Below are 21,454 nucleotides of genomic sequence, written 5' to 3' on the forward strand. Positions count from 1 at the left end.
TCGTTGGGATTTATTCAGGTTACATTTACCCTGTCTTTCCACTTTAGCTGGCTTTTTGTCCTTTCAGTGCTTAATAGTTTTTCTGTTTAGGCAAGTAACTGATGAAAGAGGAATTCTTACATTCTTTTTAAGAGTTTTTCCTGAAAGGAAAATTTTAGAGTGAGTCTAGGAAATAACGCAAGCCTTATGTATCCACTGTTGCATCTTAAGGGGATGGTCGAATTTATCTGAAACAGTTATTTTTTGCCATAGGATCAACTAAGACTCGGATATCTTTCTTACTTACTGCAGTCCACTCTATACACAAGCGTATGTGTTGTTTGGGACTCAATTAATACATCTACCCGGATTCCCTTCGTTCTGCCTGACCCCCCAGACCCTAGTTGGCTTGCAAAATGGCTAGTCTTAGCTGCTGCTGCTTTTGCCATATTTCCTAACACTGCTGGCTGTCTCGGCCTTCCTCTGAGTGAGGGCTGGGCTCTGGTATAGTCTCTGTTGTGCCCACTGTGGAAAGAGCCACAGCAGCTCAGAGACCGAGGCTCCATCTGACCAGACCTAAACGGGTTCTGGCTGCTCCTACCACTTCCAGATTCAGAGGTAGAGTGTGTCTTCCCCAGTGAATATCCAGAGGGGCTGGGTAGCACTGACAAAGGCTAGGTGGCCTGACAAAAAAAGTTGGAAGCTGGGGAGGGAAGGAGCCAACCAGTAAATTGCACACTGTCTGCTTTTTTCCTCCTCCCTTCCCCATTTCCTCACACACACTATTCTCAGATACAGTAGTTCTGTATAGTTTATCCTGAAACATTCTTGATCTTGCAGTTGGTTGTGTTTTCATGTTAACCTGTAGCCAGTTTATTAATACATAGCCTTGTGTTTGCTTTCCTTCCTACTCTGTCTTGCTAACCTTTATTCCTTCTGTGCTCTGGGATTTCAACACCTGAGTAAAAGCCAGGTAAGTTTTGTCGTAGGCTCTGTTTTCTAGGGAACCTGGACAGGGTAGTATTCAATGAAAAATAAATATCTTTTCCATCTCAGACCCTTGCTCAGTTTACCCTTGTTATTTTCTAATGTATTTAACAATATAATAGTAGGTAATATTTGAATGCTTATGTGCCAGACTTTAAGTCCTTATGATTAATGTACACCACAACCTTATGAGATAAAATAAACCATGGAGATAGTTCCATTTGAACATTCAGAGATCAATTGCATTTATTTTTTAAAGGAATGACTATCACTTTTGTTAAAATAACACATATTCATAAATCGAGAATGGTGAAAAATCCAGACAAAGCAAAAACTCACCCAGATCTCACCCCAAATAACCATTAAGCAAATAACATTCCATGCAGTTCTCATGAACCTCTAGTTTTCACAACTGTGTAGTGTTGCATAAATGTAAGTGCTTTTGTTATTTCCATCATTTGCTGGCATATGAAACATGTTTCTTTCCCTCTAGTCCCAAAATTGCATCCTGATATTATCTTGTGTCAAATGCACATGTATTACCAATGGAAATCTCTGGGCCAAAGCAAAAGATACTCAACAGCAAGGTGAACTGTGATTTCTCTGAGGAGAATGAGAACGCAAAATACCATAGAGATACAAGTTTCACATCCTAGAGTTTTATTTATTTTTTAAATGCTAATTCATTTTTTGAGAGAGAAACAGAGAGTGAGTGGGGGAGGGGCAGAGAGAGAAAGAGAGAGAGAGAAGACAGAATCCAAAGCAGGCTCCAGGCTCTGAGCTGTCAGCAGAGCCTGACTCAGGGCTCGAACTCATGAATCGTTAGATCATGACCTGAGCTGAAGTCGGACTTAACTGACTGAGCCACCCAGGCACTGCAAACATCCTAGAGTTTTAGAACCAAAGAAACCATAGGGGATCAGAGGTACATTTAGGGTGATTCCATTACATTTTTTAAATTTTTTTTTATTTTTAGAGAGAGAGAGGTGTGTGTTTGTGGGCAAGGAGAGGAGCAGAGAGAGGAGAGAGAAAGAATCTCAAGCAGGCTCCACCATCACTGTGGATCTGGACGTGGGGCTTGATCCCATGACCCTGGGATCATGATTTGATCCGAAATCAAGAGTCAGACGTTCAACCAATTGAGCCACCCAGGCACCCCCATTCCATTACATTTTAGATTTAAATTTTGCTACACTAAGGCATGGCTCAAAAGTGGTAGAGGCACTGATTTATCATTAAGATCATGTACACTATAAAACCACCCCAGATGAAGGGCAACAGACCCCTATTTTGAAAGCAGGGGTGACTCAGTTTCTAGTGTAGTGAGTGCCACTGATTAAGAGAATCAACTGGAGACCAGCAGGGATGGAGTTTTCCTGGCACTGGGGATGAACTACTTAACTTTGAAGATGATTTTCTAGGACCTGAGGTGAAGATTAAAACTTTTACAATGAAATTTTTTTCTTGTTTTCTTTTTTTGTTTGTTATGCTGTATAGTTCATTTTTATAGGTGTAGAGTCATTTTCATTAAATATCAGCTTCTGGGGCGCCTGGGTGTCTCAGCTGGTAAGGCATCCAACTTCGGCTCAGGTCTTGATCTTGGAGTTTGTGGGTTCTAGCCCCGCTTAGGGCTCTGGGCTGTCAGCTCAGAGTCTGGAGCCTGCTTCGGATTCTGTGTCTTTGTCTGTTTCTACACCTCCCCCACTAGCACTCTGTCTCTGTCTCTCTGTCTCTCTGTCTCTCTCAAAAATAAACATTAAAAAATTTACAAAATAAATACCAGATTCTATTAGACTCCACTGTTTCTTCTGACTTGCTATGTACAAATACTGAAATTCTTGCTTTATATAGTGTGCTTTGTTCCATTTTATTAAAGCATTTGCTTATATTGTGGCTACCTGTATAGTAATTGGTGTACATTTATTTTAGATTTTAGCATGTTTTTTCATCACCAGTACCATATTTCACTGATTTCTGGGCAAATGTGACTTAGCTATAAAATCAATGTCTACTAGAATTTTTGCGTCAAAGCATTTAACAAAAGTTAAAGTGAATTTAAATTTTAATAGATGTTGTCAACTCACCTTTGAAAGAAATGATGAGAAATAAAGAATGAATGGGTTCATTTTTTTTTCATATATTTTCAAGGTTTCGGGTTTATTTGGTTTTGTTTTGTTTGCCTAGAATAGGCATAAAGTCCCTGTTTTGAGAATTTGAGGTGACAGAACTTTTCTGAATATCTTTCCAGATAGCAAGCCTATTTCAGAGCATATGGGAATTAGTCATATTAATGAGCAGTGTTAATCTGTTGATTGATCAAACAAACCAGCAAGGCAGTGGCTTAGATAACATTGCTGTTTGTGGACTTTCTGGTTGAAGAAAGAAATCTTGCCATTCGTAGCAAAGAAGTACCTAGACAAGTGTCCACAGGACAGTGTAGCCATAAGTGCTGTGAGAAATCAAGAAACAATGAGAGAATTAAGAATACAAATATTCTGGGGTATTTTCTGAAGCAGGCTTTCACCTCCTTGATGCTTGCCCAGACCTCCTTAGCTAGAACTCTTTCCTTCTCAAGTCCTGTAGCACTTAGTTTAAGACATTTGTATATAGTGACTATGTCTCTAAACCAAAAATCATGGTACATTGTTGTAATACAAAGGTCATAAGCTGGTATCTTTGGCCTGAATTCCATCCGCAGACTGTCTTTCTTTGCCTGTAGAGTTTTAAACAATTTTAATCAGTTATAGGTTATTAAAAGGTGAGAAATTTTACATAAAATTGTCAACGTCCAGATCTGGGAACACTGGGCCTAAATTTTTGCTTTGCAGCAATTAATTAGAAGTGTGAGGCAGCTGCCCACGTTAGCCAGAGCCTATAGGCTTTTAGATTCACTGTATTCTCTCCCCTCCCCCACCTTGGATCACCTGTGTATATACCTGCTTGGCTTTTTACCTCTCTCAAACGTATGCCCTCTGAAGGCAGGATTTTGTCTGTTTTGTTCCACTGCTTTTTCCTCATGACCAGAATGTGTCTGGCACATAGTAGGTTAAAGAATATTGTTTTCTTTTTTTATTTTTTAATGTTTATTTATTTTTGAGACACACACACACACACACACACACAGTGTGAGTGGGGGAGGGGCAGAAGGAGAGGCAGTGGGAGACACAGAATCTGAAGCAGGCTCCAGGCTCCAAGCTGTCAGCACAGAGCCCAATGCAGGGCGGGAACTCACCACAAGATCATGGCCTGAGCCAAAGTCCGACGCTTAACCGACTGAGCCACCCAGGTGCCCCAAGAATATTGTTTGATGGAAAGAATGAATTTTGACTCTTGGTCTAACTTTATGGGGGGCAATGAGACAAAGGTTTTGATTTTCAACTCTTCTAGAGAGGGATAATGTTCCCCTTAACCCTTTAGGCATTATATATGGCTTAGCATTATAAGAGACCTGCCTTGTAGTATTTTGTATCCTTAATAATATCATACACATAGTGGATGTTTAAGTATTCTTTGAATGATTGGCAGAATTTTTAAGTTTCTCATGAAAAAGAACTTTGTGGGGGCGCCTGGGTGGCTCAGTCAGTTAAGCATCCGACTTCAGCTCAGGTCACGATCTCGCGGTCCGCGAGTTCAAGGCCCGCGTCGGGCTCTGGGCTGATGGCTCAGAGCCTGGAGCCTGCTTCCGATTCTGTGTCTCCCTCTCTCTCTGCCCCTCCCCCATTCATGCTCTGTCTCTCTCTGTCTCAAAAATAAATAAACGTTAAAAAATAAAAATAAAAAAGAACTTTGTGAATAAAGGCAGGGATATTAATGAATTTGTTCTAATGGGGGATCATGAAATGGCACATTTGAATTTCCAGCTATATTTTCTCCAGACCCTCAGCCCCAATTATATTCTGTTCACTATCAGAGTTTTGGACAGTCCTGACCCCTATTCTTTAGTAGCAGGATAAATTACTCTTCCTTCCTTACTCTGTGCCTACTCTTAGTACTTATACTCTCCTGGAGAACTTGTCTCCTACCATCAGTCTGTGATTTCCACATAGTCTGTTTGGTTTATTTTTGTATACCCAACAGCTAATTTTATAACATCTGTGCACCAACTCTGTATAAACACTGTGCTAGGAATTTACTAAATGTTTGAATTTAGTTGCATTGGTATTAGGAGTTGAATTAAAGCTTTTACACAACTTTACAGTTTATAAAACATTTCTGTATTGTCTCATTTGATCTTGAAATCAACTCTGAGAGCTGCAGATGAGAAAATCAAAGCCAGAGAACCGGTGACTCGTGTAGAGTCACAGGGCAGGAGTGACTGAACATCCAGGCTGCACTTTGCCAGTTAGTGGCTGAACATTCACTAAATTATGGTACATAGATAGGAAGGGAAGAACTGTGCAAGACTTGTCATCTTGGCTGAGCAGTTGGACCTGTGTCTTGAAATAAGGGAAAGGGAAATGTTTCTTGATAATTTATTTTTGGATGAGGGGCTCTTGGCCATACAAGGCTTTATCCCCTCAATCTGGACCACAATAGCATTCCTTAGGGGGGTGAGAACGATGATGAGTATTCATTAGTTGCTTGCCTCACCCAGATTCCATTCCTCTCCCAGAATTTTCCCTGTTTCCACCCAGCTCTTATGTACAATCAATTCCAATCAGTGGCTGTACTCTACTTTTGGATCAAGGAATACCCCTCCCTTCTCTGTCTTCCTCCTTAGGGCTTTGGATAGGAGTCCTTTTTGCTGTTGACTAAAGAGCTGGAGGCCAGCCCCTGCCGGGAATGCCAGTGGCTTTGTTAGCTGAGGAGGGCACTGATTAGTACCGCTGCCGCCTGCTGCTAAATCCCAGAGCAGGTGGAGGAATCTAATTAGCACTTAGTAAGCTAAGGCCTCTTGGAGAATTTCTGATAAAGAAAAGGTCAACGTAAAGGAGAAGCAACACAGAGAGACTTCGTTTTCCTAGTGCGAAACTTTCTGAAAGGACTGGGTATGGAATAAGGCTAGATTCTAATCCTTGCTTTACCAGGGGCTTTTTGGCCCCTGGCAAGTCCCTGTATTTATCTGAGGTTTTCATTTTTCTGGTCTATGTCTACTCCTTTGCTAAACCGTCTTTCCTAAACAAAATTTGTTTTGTAAGAGTAGAAGGAACCTCAGATCATCAATTCACTACCACCTGGGAAGTTTTCCCAGAATTCACTTTCACATACTCACTCTGTATCAGTAGATACATAGTAAATATGTACAGTTGGCAAGTTTCCCAGGAAAATTTTATAATATCCTTGTTTATGCTTTTTGGAGAACTTAGCCACAAACAGCAGGCTTGAGGCTAGCAGAGTGTTTCCTCTGCACATAGTAGTTGCTCAGCGATATGTTTGGAGGGGACTTTTCCTGGGATGTCAAGTGGGGAGCTAGATTGGCATTCCAATTAGAAGCAAGAGAGAAGCACATTATAGACCATCCCACGCAGTTAAGTATTTTACAAAATGGGGTGAGAGTTGTTATTGAGTGTGAAGTCAGTGGTAGTTGTGACTAGCATTAAAAAAAAAAATAGAATAGAGAATAGCATGCATTGTATCCAGTAAGGACATCTAATTGAAAACTTAAATTTATGAGTTACTGTGCTGCAGTTTTAAAAGAATTTCTTGTTGGATTGTGGTCAAGCCATCCATCTAGATAGATATCTGTATTGAGGTAAAGAGACTCCATAAGGGGAAGGACTGTCGAGAACCATGTGGGAAAGAACACCAGTCTTTACCCAAGCTGTTTGAGCAAATCACATTTTCTTCTGAATTTCATATTCTTATTTCTCATTGCCCTGAATATCCTCTGCCTGACTCCCCCTGTCCCTGCCTATACACACATCTACTTGGCAAGACTTAAGTCAAATGTCCCTTCTCTAGCACATGCCTGATTCTAGAATATAGTGGTACTTAGAAGTACATGTTAAATGAGAACTTTCACTCAAATTTCCAGGTGCTTTGTTGGGAGAGGGGTCCTCCACTCAAACCTCTATTTATAGCCTTTTTAAAAGATATATTTCTGTTTCTCTTCTCCTGGAGAACAGACACTGCTTTATTTAGTCTGTGTATTCCCAGTACTTAATATAGTGCTTGGTATATAATAGGCGCTTCATAATGTTGGAATAATTTTGAAGGGAATGTGTAAAGATGATTCAATAAAACACTGAGCACTTACTAGGCTTGTGGGTAGGTGCTGGGATAGATTAAAAAATATGTATAAAAGACACAACATCTTCCCCTAAAGAGCTTAGAGATTAAGAAATTGAAGCATAAGCACATAGAGTTGCTGACAAAGTCACTAGTATTAGTGTCTGGCTATAATGGTCACTGTGCAGATAGGTGTAACTTACCATTTTTACATTTGTATAGGGTCACCAAAACCAGACAAGAAGCATGTTTCTCTTATCCTGATTTATTTTTCTCAAGAGTGATGTGAAAACCTCATTTCCCGTGTGATCTAGCAGTTCCAAAGTGCTTAATTTGAGGAGCCAAAAGGAGAGCCTCACCCTTTTTATATCAATTACTGAAAGGTTGTTTAAAATCTCCCATGATGATAATGGATTTGTCAGGGATAGCAATTCTTGCAGTGTTAGCAATTCTTGCTTTATATATTTTGAGACCAATATTTTAGAATTAGATATCTTCTCTACCTTTGAACCTCCTGTTTTTGCAAAGTGACCCTTTGCTTTAATGTCTCTTTACTTAATATAAGTCATATAACCATAGTGTCATTTTTTTTTGAATAGTATATATGCCTCATGTAATTTTTTCCAAACTTTGACTTTCAACCTACTTGTGTTCTTATATTTTAGGTGCATCTTTTAAGAACAGTATATAGCTTGATTGTGTTTTTGTTTAGCCTGACAGTCTTTGTCTTTTAACTGAGAAGTTTAGGTAATTGATGTTTATCATGGTTAATAAAAACAGTGAGACAGTCTTTGTCTTTTAATTGAATTTAATTGATTAACATTTATTGTAATTAAGGAAATATTTAGTTTTATTTCTCATATTGTTTTGCCTTCTGTGTGTTCTTGCCTTTTGGATTAAGTATTTACTTTTTCTAATTTTATTTTTACTCCTCGACTAATTTGGAAATTATACTCTGTTTGCTTTGTTAACATATTCTATTAAGCAAACTTTACAAAGATTTTTAAATGTGTAATAGATAATACTTAACATGGTTTTTAATGTCAATATTTTGAAAGGTATACTATGAGAGTATAACTTCTTCTCTTCCCCCATCTGCTTAATTCCAATCCATGTGTGTGTGTTTATAAAATATATATATATATATGTTGCCCTATATATTCACATAGATTATAAATATAAATACAATATGTAGATACTCTCTTTAACTATTTCATACAAATGGCAGCATAAGGCACAATTTTATGTTTAGCCTTTTTTACTTAATAGTTCATCTTGATACTTTTTTCCGTGTTAGTACATAAGGAGTTTCCTTCTCTAGTCCTTTCTTTGTGTTTTTTTTTTTTTAACAGTCAACTGGTATTTCATGAATTAATGGAACCATAACAAAATGTCTTTGATGGACCATTTACATTGTTTTTTCATCTTATTCCTTTTAAACAGATCTGCAAAATTACCTATGTCATCGTGCACATGTATTAGTTTGTCTCACAGTAATTTCTAGAAAGGAATTCTTGGTTAAAGGATAAATAGTATTAGAATTTTAATATACTATATGTAACTTTGCCACAGTACCCTCCAGAGGGTGTGTAATTATTTCTACTCCCACCAGAAGTGTATGAAAGTGTCTGTTTTCCCACAGTTTTGTCTACATAGTTACCGAACTTCTGGATTTTTGCCAGTCCAATGAACTAGTATTTCAGTGTAGTTTTAATTCATATTTCTTTTTCTGTAAATAATTGTTCATATGCTTTGCTTATTTTTCCACAGAGCTGTTAGTCTTACTAATTTATAGGACCTCTTTAAGAGATCAGCCTTTTATAATAGAAATTGCAATTTTTAGAACAGTATTTATGATTCTAACCCAGTTTATCATTTGTTTTCTTGCTTTGCCTATAGGGTGTGTGTGTGTGTGTGTGTGTGTGTGTGTGTGTGTACGCGCACATGTGTGTACACACTTGTGTGCTTGTTTGTCTATGTTGCCATGCAGGATTTGTAGGTTTTTGTGTAGTCACTCTAACGATTTTTCTTTTTTATGGCTTCTAGACAGCATGTAATAGAATGAGTTTCCCACTCGGAAGTTATAAAAGAAATTGTACTATGCTTTATTTTATTACTTTATGGTTGCATTTTATATTATGTTTAAATCTCTGCTTTGTTTGAAATATATACTGATCTGTGCTTAGAGGGACAGATTCACCTTTGTCATTTAAATCTCAAATGCCAAGAGACTCTTAAAAACTGAGAACAAACTGAGGGTTGATGGGGGGTGGGGGGGAGGGTGGGTGATGGGTATTGAGGAGGGCACCTTTTGGGATGAGCACTGGGTGTTGTATGGAAACCAATTTGACAATAAATTTCATATATTGAAAAAAAAAATCTCAAATGCCATCTTAAATCTTTTTCCCACAATTTGAAATGCCACATCTATCACAACCTAAATATTTTATGCATTAGTACCCATTTGTGGATTTACAATATATTAAATTACAATGGTTGGTCTGTCTGTATTATGGCAACACACTTGTTTTAACTAATGAGGTTTATAGTATGATTTTATCATATAGTTGCCTAAGTTTCCCGTTACTGATATTCTTGTTTATTTTCTGTATGAACCTTAATAACTACCTTTTGTATTAAAAAAAAAGTTGGTATTTTTACTGAGTTCATGTTAAATTTATAAATCCACTTAGGGAGAATTGAGCTGTTATTAGCTCATACATTCTAATTTGGCCTAAAGTAATATTCTTTCTGTATTAGTTTCTTGCAGTTACTATATAAAATTACTACAAATCTGTTGGCTTAAGACAATAGAAATTTAATCTCTCACAGTTCTAGAGGCCAGAAGTCCAAAACAAGGTGTCAAAGGGCTGCGCTCCCTCTGAAGACTCTAGAGAGAATCTTTTCTGTGCCTCTCCCAGTTTCTAGTGGCTCCAGATGATGGTGGCTCTGTCATTCTGTTCTCTCTCTCCATGGTCACATTGTCTCCTCCTTTTCTGTGTCTTCTCCTTTGTGTGTCTGTTCTAACTCTACCTCTCCTTCAGAAGAGTACATGTGATTGCATTTAGAGCCCACCTGGATTATCCAGGGAAAGTGCCTCCTCTCAAGATCTTTCACTTAGTCACATATTTTGCCATAGAAGATAATATTCACAGGTTCCAGGGATTAGAGTGCAGATGTAGGTTTTGGAGGAACCACGATTCAATACACTACACTATCCTTCTGAATTACATAAGAATCATAGAATAAACTCCTACCACTTCTCTTGTGTTCTTGTTCTCTAATATTTTAATTCTATCTTGTTTATTTATAACCACACCAGTTAAGTAGTATTCTTGTTTCACACTGGCAGTGTGCAGATTTCCCACATATTTATCAATATCTTTGCTCATGTGTGTTTCCTTTTAGTTTAGATATTCCACATGGGATCATTTTCCTTCTTCCTCAAGTACATCCTTTAGAATTGCCTGTAGTGATGGTCTGTATGTGGCAGTCTCTCTGTTTTCTCTCAATGATGGTTTTATCTTTCTTTCATTGTTGAAAGAGCATTATTAGCTGTAGACTTCTGCACTGACATTTAATATTTTAAGATTTATTCTTAGAACAGTTTTGGGTACAGAGCAAAATTGAAGAGAAGGTACAGAAATCTCCCATATAACGCCTACCCTTACACATGCATACACTCCCCTGTTATCATCATCCCCCATAAGAATGGTGCATTTTTTAAAATTGCTGCACCTGCATTAATATAATCACACAAAATTACATAGTATATATTATGTACACACTCTTGGTGTTGTACATTCTGTGGGTTGAACAGATGCATCATGACATGCATCCGTCATTATGATATCCTACAGAATATTTTCACTACCCTGAGAATTTTCTGTGCTTCTCCTATTCATCTCTTCCCCTGTCCCCTAACCTCTGGCAACCATTGATCTCTTTACTATCTCCACAGTTTTGTTTTCTCCAGAATGTCATTTGTTGAAATCATATAGTTTGTAGCCTTTTCAGATTGGCTTCTTTCACTTTATAATATCCATTTAAGATCCCTCTATGTCTTTTCATGGCTTTTGATAGTTTATTTTTTTATTGAGTATATTTGACATAACATTGTATAAGTTGAAGGTGTTCAACATAGTGATTTGATACATTTATTTGCAGTAAATGTACATATAATTGCCATAGCAATGGCTAACACCTCTATCTTGTCACATAATTATCATTTCTCCTGTGTTTGGAATAGTTTGTGTCTTTTTAGTGCTGAATAATATTTCGCTGTCTGAATGTACCATAGTTTATCCATCCACCTTTTGACATTGTGGTTGCTTCCAGGTTTGGACAGTCATGAATAAAGCTGCTATGAATATCAGTGTGAAAGTTTTTATATAGACGTAAGTTTTCATCTCCTTTGGGTAAATTCCAAGGAGCATGATAACTGGATCATATACTAAGAGTATGTTTATTTCATAAGAAACCACCAAATTGTTTTCCAAAACAGCTGTACCATTTTGCATTCCCCATCATCAGTGAATGAGAATTCCTGTTGGCACCACCCACCAGCATTTGGTGTTGTCAGTGTTCTGGATTTTGGCTATTATAGTAGGTGTGTAATGGTATCTTATTGTTTTAATTTGCATTTCCCTGATGGCATATAACATGCAGCATCTTTTCATATGCTTATTTGCCATTTGTTTATCTTCTTTAGTGAGGTATGTGTTAAGGTCTTTGGCCCATTTTTTAAAATCAGGGTATTTATTTCCTTATTGTTGAGGGGGTTTCTGATTTTATTTTTATTTTATTAAGTTTTTTATTTTAATTTCAGTCTAGTTAACATACAGTGCTGTATTAGTTTCAGGTGTACAATACAGTGATTCAACAATTCTGTACATTATTCGGTGCTCATCATGATAAATGTACTCTTTAATCCCCATCACCTATTTCACCCCATTCCCCACCTGCCACCTTTCTGGTAACCATCAGTTTGTTCTCTATAGTTAAGTGTGTGCTTCTTGGTTCACCTCTATCTGTCTCTTTTTTCCCCCCTCTTTGCTTGTTTGTTTTGTTTCTTAAATTCTACATATAAGTGAAATCACATGGTATTTGTCTTTTCTCTAACAGACTTACTTGTGTTAGCATTATACTCTCTAGCTCCATCCATGTTGGTGCAAGTGGCAAGATTTCATTCTTTTTATGATATATATATTATATATATATATCATATATAATTTTTTATGATATATATATAATTTTTTATGATATATATATATGTAATTATATGTGAGAAATATATATCACATCTCTTTTATCCATTCATTTATCAATGGACCCTTGGCTGTTTCCATAATTTGGCTCTTGTAAATAATGCTGCAATACATATAAGGGTGCATGTATCCTTTTGAATCAGCACCTTTGTACTCTTTGAGTAAATAGCCAGTAGTGAGATTACTGGATCATAGGGTAGTTCTATTTTTAATTTCTTAAAGAACCTCCATACTGTTTTCCACAGTGGCTGCACCAGTTTGTATTTCCACCAGTAGTGCAAGAGGGTTCCTTTTTCTCCACATCTTCACTAACACTTGTTTGTCATGTTTTTGATTTTAGCCATCTGACAGGTGTGCAGTGATATCTCGTAGTTTTGATTTGTATTTCCCTAATGATGAGTGATGTTGAGCATCTTTTCCTGTGTCTGTTGGCCATCTATCTCTCTTCTTTAGAGAAATGTCTGTTCATGTCTTCTGCCCATTTTTTAATTGGATTGTTTGGTTTTGGGTGTTGAGTTGTATGAGTTCTTTATATATTTTGGATACTAACCCTTTTTTGGATATGTCATTTGTAAATGTCTTCTCCCATTCAGCAGTTTATCTTTTAGTTTTGTTAGTTATTGCCAGATATTGAATTCTTGTATGACATTTTTTTTCTTTCAGTACTTTAAATATATCATTTCACTGCCTTCTGGCCTCCATGATTTCTGATGAGAAATCAGTTATTAATCATTTTGAAGATCCTTTGTATACAATGAGTCTCTCTTACTTTGTCTTTTGACAGTTTGATTTTAACGTGTCTCAGTGTGGATCTTTTTTCCCCCTTTTTGGTGCAGAAACCTTTTATTTGGATGTAGTCCCAATAGTTTACTTTTGTTTTTATTTCCCTTGCCTTCAGGAGAAATATCTAGAAAGGTATTGCTACAACCACTGTCAGAGAAATTATGCCTGTGCTCTCTTCTAGGATTTTTTATGATTTCAGGTCTCATATTTAGGTCCTTAATCCATTTTGAGTTTATTTATGTGTATGGTGTAATAAAGTGGTCCAGTTTCATTCTTTTGCATGTAGCTGTCCAGTTTTCCCAACAACATTTGTTGAAGAGACTGTGTTTTTCCCATTGCATATTCTTTCCTCCTTAGTTAAAAGATTAACTGACAATATGATTGTGGGTTATTGTTGAGTTTTAAGAGTTCCTTTGTGTATTTATCAGATGCATGTGTTAAAAATATTTTCTCCCTGTCTGTGGTTTGTCTTTTCATTCTCTTGACATTTCTTTTTTTTCACACATTGAAAATATTATTCTGTGGTCTTCTGGATCTTGCTGTTGAAAAGTCAGCTGATAGTCTAATGCTGTTCTTTTGTAGGTGATCTCTGCTTCTCTTTTAATATCTTAATTTTTGTCTTTGGTGTTCTTAAGTTTCATTACAATATGTTGCTTATTTCTATTTATCTTGCTTGACATTTGTTCAACTTCCTGGATATGAAGATTGGTGTTCTATCAGTGATTCTGGGAAAATTCTCAGCTGTTAGCTATTTGAATAATGCCTTCCTCCATCCTCTTTAACTCATTCTTGAACTTCAGTTAAAAGATTAGACCCTTTTACTATATCATCTATGTCTCTTAAACTCTCATATTTTTCATGTCTTTATTTCTTAGTCACATTCTATGGAATTTTTTTGGATCACTCTTCCAGTTCATTGTTTTGTTTTGTTGTTTTGTTTTGTTTTGTTTTGTTTTAGCTGTGTCTAATCTGCTGTTTAACCTGGCCATTGACTTTATCATTTTAATTATAATTTCATTTCAGGAAGTTCTGTTTGGTTTGTTTTCAAATGCACTTGTGTTTTGTTTTTGTTTTTTATACTCTCTTGTTCCTTGCTAATTTTTGGCAAGCCTCTCTTTTAAATATTAGAATATAATATTCATAAACCTGTTATATTGTGTATCTAATTCCAATATCTGAAGTCTTTGAGGATCTGATTTTACTGTCGGTTTTTCCTGATTCTCATTCATGTGGCTTATTTCTGGGTGTGTGTTTTGTGTTTTGTTTTTAAGGTCTAATGTTTCTTTAGACTTTACCTGTAGAAAGTATGTGAGACCTGAGTTAAGCTTTTATTCCACCAGAAAGGATGAGGAGTTGCTTCTACCAATAGTCTGAAGACATAACTAACTGGACTACTTTTAGATCTTCACTTAAGATTGCATGGATTTGGGGGCACGTCGGTTAAGCATCTGACTCTTGGTTTCTGCCCAGGTCATGATCTCATGATTGGATTCATGAGTTCAAGCCCCACATCAGGCTCTGCGCTGATGGTGTGGAGGCTGCTTGGGATTCTCTGTCTCCCTCCCTCTTTGCCCCTCCCTCACTCACACTCTCTCTCTGTCTCTCTCAAAATAAATAAACATTTAAAAAAAAAAGATTGCATGGATTTGGTCACAAACCTTCACTAGAGCCAGCTTTTAGTTAGAGATTCTAAGAGACATTTTTCCTTCTCTACTGGTTAAAAGAAGACAGTTTCTTTATGGTCTCTTTCAGTGCTACTTGTGATTCATCTATGCACCAAAGGTATAGTCCCTTGGTATCCCAAGTGTATAAGGGGCTTCATATATGATTGTGAGCCCTGAGCTTTACCTTCTATTACCCACACCCAAGCAATCATTGCACACCCCTATCCCAACCACTGGAAAACCCTATTCTGCTTTTGGTCTGTATGATTTTGACTACTCGAGGTACTCCATATAAGTGGAATCATAGGGAATTTGCCCTTTAATGTCTGGCTTGTGTCACTTAGTATAATGTTTTCCAAGTTCATCCATGTTGTAGTGTGTACCAGAACTTCCTTCTTAATGTGGCTGAATAATCCAATATATGAATAAACCATATTTTCTTTGTCCTTTCATTGCTGATGGACATTTGGGTTGTTTCTGTCTGCTTTCATTCCATTTGATTTTTGTTCTGTGTACATTCCTTACTTTCTTCACAGTTCAGCATGATGCATTTTAAAAATTATTTTTTAGGAATATTTTATTTAGCTTTTTATTTTTCATTTTTATTAATTTATTTTAGAGAGAGAGCATGCAAACAGGGCAAAAAGTTGGGGAGGGAGAGAGCGAGAGAGGGAGAGCAAAAAAGAATCTTAAGCAGGCTCCATGTTCAGTGTGGAGCCCGACATGGGGCTTGATCCCACAACTCTGGGATCATGAGAATCAGACGCTCAACTGACTGAGCCACCCAGGCACCCTTATGTAGCTTTTTAAATTGTTTTCTTTGGGAGGGTTAATTAAGAGGATCTAACCACCTGACTCCTGGAAACCAAAGTCTTATACCTTCTATATGAAGACCAGAAGACAACTGCAGAGAACATATTTTTTACATTCTTTCTTTTAGGCCACTATATAAAGAAAATTCTGAGATATGTGGCAAATTAATATATAGTTTTATGTGTTTTAGTTCTTCCCTGGAAGTCTGGTAGGTAATTTTTTCCTTATCTATGAGAAGACCTTTAGAATATCATAAGAAAACTCATCTCTTGCTTGTAGGATTTGGCATTCCTAGTGTGCTTTTTGTGCCAAACTCCACCCACCCCTGCATGCCCCAATATCCAATGGTGGCATTTGAAACTTTTACAAAGATATCAAAATCACAGACTGAGCGAAAAGCTTTCATTCTACCCTCTCTCCTCTGCCACTGTGTCTTGAAGATGAGTTGGCCAAGGTTAGGTGACGGACTCAGGTTCATAGAAGGAGTCTGTGACAGTTAGAACTTTGGTTCTGTCCAAGTATAGCATGTACTGCTATGTCCTTTCTCTATTTGGGGAGACTCTCTGTGATCTGTTAATGAGTTCAGAGTTTGGTCTTATGAGAAGTTGCTATGGATTTTGATGAAGATGATCTGACACTGATACATGGGTCAGGGTAGAGGCAAAAATCCTCATCAGATTAACTGCTTGAAGACCAGAGTTGACTTTTCGAATATTACTCCACTCCTGTCTCCCCTATTCATAGGGTCTTTTTAGATAATAGAATGTTAGAGCTGAAGGAACCCTTGTGATCTTTTGGTCCAGTCCCAGATTGCCTACAAGGACCTTTTGGGATCTTCTGCCTGGGAGCTTTGCTATTCTTTATAGATGAGAAACTGAAACCTAAAAGATGCAAATGATTTCCCCAAGGTCACATAAGGTGTTCATAGCAAAGCCAGACCTATACCCAGGTGTCCTAATTCCTATTCTAGCAGAGGATTTCCATCACACTAATGAATTTAACTTTATTCCTGATCTTCAACGATGCTCTGCTTTCACGATCTGTGTTTTAAGATTGTGAAATGTCCTAGGGGTGGTTTGACTTTGAGAATAAGCCAGAACCTGAAGGGTTAATAGAAATTGAACAATGAAGGGAGCTTCTTTCCCCACTCCCTGACTGGGGAGCTGCTGGGATGTTTCACTTGCACCGCATGTGTTCCATTATGGTATAATGATGTAATTACCAGTAATGCTGCTAGAGTAGTGGTGGAGAGGCAGCATTAAGGAAAAGACTAGCCCCGTTCTCTCCTAAGAGCCATTTCAGCCTACTTCAGTCTATTAGATTGAAGATGCTGGAAGGCGAATGGCTTCAGCAGAAGAAAAGGTCAGATTTAAAAGCTTTTCTGGGCACGGTATTTATTGTTGCTTTTTTGACCTTCAGAAAAATCCCCTGTGTGTTTGTCCTTGATTCTTGCCTTTCCCATTAATGCTTGAAAGCTGCATTGCTGGATGGGCCAGGTCTTTGGCATAGATGGTTTTGTATGCAGTGTGATTTGAGAAGGTATAGCCCCCATCCAGATTTCTAGGCCTGTTGCCTTTCATACCATTATAGTGTCAGAAGTCTTTTTCATTCTTGAATGTTTTAGTTTTCAGTATCTCTGTATATATGTATAAAATATTACGTATAAGTTACATATATATTACATATGTAATATATGTAAAATATGTATGCATATATATGTACACACTCTTCTGTAAATCTACTTAGATGTAAACAACTTATGAGATAATACTTTAAAATACAGAAGAATAAGAAATAAGACCTATTACCTTGGGCAGATCAATTAACCTTTCTGTGCATTTCTTCTGAAACATATAGCCTGCCACCTGATGATTATGAGGAAGTAATCATGGTCTTGGAAACATGACAGACACTTCCAAATGTCTTCCTGTTTGGAGACGTGGGGTGTGCCCATTATACTCTCAGTGATGTCATATACCTGCTGGAACCAAGATACTGAGCTCATATGGACTATGAGACATACAGAATGGGAAGGTGTCAGTTCCTACTCTCAGGGAACTTTACCTTTATATATTAGTTTGATTAACACAAAGGAAAACATTGGTTAGAATTGTAGAAAAGTAGGAGCACCTAGGGGGCTCAGTTGGTTAAGCATCCAATTTTGGCTCAAGTCATGATCTCGTGGTTCATGAGTTCAAGCCCACGTCGGGCTCTGTGCTGACAGCTCAGAGCCTGGTGTCTCCCTCTGTTTCTGCCCCTCCTCCACTTGTGCTCTGTCTTTCTGTCTCTCAACAATGAGTAAACTTTTAAAAACAAACAAACAAAAAAAAGAATTGTGGAAAGGTAGTTTTTATGTAGGTTATAAGAAGGCAAAAAAAAAAAAAAGTTTTGCTTACTTCAGTGCTTCTCAGAGTGCGTTCCCTGGGTCAGTAGCATCAGCATCATATAGGTGCCTATTAGAAGTGCAAATTCTTGGAGCACCTGGGTGACTCATTTGGTTGAGAGTTTGACTCTTGATGTTGGCTTGGGTTGTGATTTTGTGGTCCTGGGATAGAGCCCCTTATCAGGCTCTGCACTGGACATGGAGCCTGCTTGGGATTCTTTCTCTCACTCTCTCTCTACCCCTCCCTGGCTTTGGCATATGCTGTCTCCCTCTTTCTCAAAAATAAACATTAAAAAAAGAAGTGCAAATTCTCAAACCCCAAGCTAGGCCTGCTGAACCATAAATTGTAGGGGTGGGAGCCTATAATCGGTGTTTTATAACCCCTTTAGTGATGGAGATACATACTGAAGTTTGAGAACCACTGCCTATTTTATGACTTAGTATTGAGCCATTTGATAATGTAAAATCCTTTATGGTTGTCTAGAGCTGCAGTAACCACTAGCCACAGGGATATTTAAATTTAAATAAACTAAAACAAAGTAAAATTATAAATCTAGCCTATTGGCTGCACTGCCACATTATAAGTGCTCAATAGACATACGTGGCTAGTGTCTACCATACTGGATAGTGCAGATGTAAACATTTTTGTCATCATAGAAATTAATGGTGAGCTCAGGGCAGTTGTCCTCAAACTTTGGCATGAATCAGATCACTTGGAAGACTTAGTAAAACATAAATTGCTAGACTCCGCTGCAAGGATTTCTGATTCAGTAGGTCTGGGGTTTGGCTAGGGAAATTATTTTTCTGATTTTTCTCAATTTCCAGGTCATGCTGACGCTGCTGGTCCAGGGAGCACACTTTGAGAACTGCTGGTATAGAGTAAGGACTCTTGACCTGAAACCTGTAAATCTTTTATAGTTGAAGACAAAATATTGCATATATCCACATGATAAAAGTTACAGGAGGGGTGTCTGGGTGGCTCAATCAGTTAAGCTTCTGACTCTTGATTTCAGCTCAGGTCATGATCTCAAGGTTGTGAGATTGAGCCCCACATCGGGCTTTGTGCTGACTGCATGGATCATGCTTGGGATTCTTTCTCTCTCTTTCTCTGCTTCTCTCTCTCTCTCTCTCTCTCTCTCTCAAAACAAATAAGTAAACATTAAAAAAAGGTTATTGGATATAAGGCCTATACTTTCAGTCTCATAGTTTTTGGTTCATAGTTTTTGAAAGAAAAGCTTTTTTTTTTTTTAAGTTTATTTATTTTGAGAGAGAAAGAGTGAGTGCACACAAGTTGGGGAGGGGCAGAGAGAGAGGGAGAGAGAGAGAATCCCAAGCAGGCTCCACACTGTCAGCAGAGCCCCATGTGGGGCTTGAACTCACAAATCAAGATCATGACCTGAGCCAAAATCAAGAGTCAGATGCTTAACTGACTAAACCACCCAGGTGTCCCAAATGAAATTACAACTATTTTATTAAAAAAAAAAAAAGTAGACTCTGAGAACAGAGAGTCCACACAGGCCCTCAGTGTCCTGCTGGTAATTTTGTCCTTCTCAATGATGTGGACAGTGACTCCCATTCCTGACACTGCATCCCTATCCAAGCATTCATCATGGCTTGTGAGATGGTTTCAGACAGGTGTTCTGGATCCATGGTGGGCTCCCAGAGGGACTCGTGCATCCCATATGTTTGTTCAGAGCAGGTGCCACTGACCACGAAGTCCGTCAGTCAGCATGGGGCCAGTGAGGTCTAGAGAACAAATGAAGTGCTTAAAGGTCTTTGGGTCCAATCCAGAGATGATGGCTCTGTGTAGAAGGGTCCAAACCGTTTCTCATATGACAGGTTGTCCACCATGCTCATGAGGATGTAAGGCTTGATCTGCCAGCCTTCCTTCAGCTCATACAGACTTAGCTGGAACTTGAGATGCTGGTCAGCAGTCTGGACCTCAGTGGCGAGTCTGGCCAGGCCTATGTATAGCCGACCTTCCAGGGAAAGATCTTCTGGAAGTCTGTGGTCACCATCTGGGCCTGGATCCCTAAGTGCCTGTTGGCAGCAATGACCACACAGTTCTCCCCCTGCATGGCTGTGATGGTCCCTCCATTATAGGACATAATATACAGGACTGCGATGTACTGGGACCTCCAGTCACCACAGTTGCAGTCAACCAGCTAAGGCCAGTTAAGGCTAAGCAACCACTCTTGCTGCCTACTCTCTCAGGTGGGTCAGCAGATCAGTCAGGAAAACTTTTAGTCACACTTAACAGAAAATCTGAGTAAATTACAAGGACATTGGTGTTCATGTAGCCCAGTAAGAGGGAGGAAGCTTCAGGGTTCTGTCATTGACTCAAGCATGTTACCAAGAAAAACAGGCACTTTCTTTCCCCTTTAGAAAACTTGCGTTGTTTTGGTCAGAACTAGGTTATATGCCCACCTATCTAGTCCAATCCTGGCAAAGGGAAATTGATTTGCATAATTGCTTTAGACCAGTTGTGATTCAACCCCTGGGGCTGAGGGGCAGGGGGTTTACCTTTCCCATGACCATGAAGTCTCTACCAGTTCTCTGAACAAAACAGTTCTGTAACAAGGTACAAAGAGAGAAATGGCTATTGAGTTGATAGGGATCTGTGTCTATCTCTGCGAGTGACCTGGAAAACATTAGGAACATCTGTTCTGCATCTTTTCTGCTCATGATATGCTTTCAACTTGCTAGACACAAGTAGGGCCTGGATATGCTCAGCTGTGAAGATTTACTTGGCTCTCTCCTCTCATACCTTAGGATAGGTCTGTGAAACAGTTCTGCTTGTAATGGGGATGAGGTGGGGTAGGATTTAAGAACTTGATCCAGGCCTCTGGGAATTAACATGAAGTCAGCCTGAAAGCTAGCCCCCCTCTGACTTTGGCCCCTGATTCTAAGAAGAGCTCTTGCCTGGTTCCTTTTGGCCAAGTCCTTCCCTTGCACTTTGATTCTTTAGGGATTCCCATTATTCTTTTTCTCTCCCTAATCCTCTGACAGCTAGAGTGTTGGTCCTGAATTTTGGGAACAAACACTTGGATTCTGCTGCCAGACTGTCTGCATGCCTGGATCCCTGCTTTTCTCTTCCCATCCATATGTTTCAGATGCTCTGCTAAGTAAAGAGATCATGTCTTAAAGTGTATAATTTGAGTCTTCCATATAGAAACGATCAACAAAGCATTGGGAATTAATGATATCATTGAAGAAGACATAAGGGGAAAGAAAAATGCTGAGAACAACCACCCTAGCCTACTGAATCAAATTAAGGGCATGATCATCTATGTTTTTATCTGTGAACTCCACAAATCAGTAGGCCTACCAATCACACATGAATCAACCCACATCAGTAGACCTAATAGTGTTCCTTGTGGCCCTAGGAGTCCAGAGAGTTGCCTGACGAA

At 38.4% G+C, this 21,454-nt stretch overlaps 1 protein-coding gene and 1 pseudogene across 1 annotated transcript in view; one reads left to right on the forward strand and one right to left on the reverse strand.

Moving 5' to 3' along the window:
• The window catches only part of GAB2 (GRB2 associated binding protein 2), a 189,905-nt gene that overhangs the window by 38,524 nt on the left and 129,927 nt on the right, over positions 1-21,454 (forward strand). The gene's annotated exons all lie outside the window — the stretch shown is intronic.
• On the reverse strand, positions 406-20,582 carry LOC115526239 (annotated as a pseudogene).

The sequence above is a fragment of the Lynx canadensis genome, chromosome D1, assembly GCF_007474595.2.
Source record: "Lynx canadensis isolate LIC74 chromosome D1, mLynCan4.pri.v2, whole genome shotgun sequence".
In the NCBI taxonomy this organism is placed as follows: Eukaryota; Metazoa; Chordata; class Mammalia; order Carnivora; family Felidae; genus Lynx; species Lynx canadensis.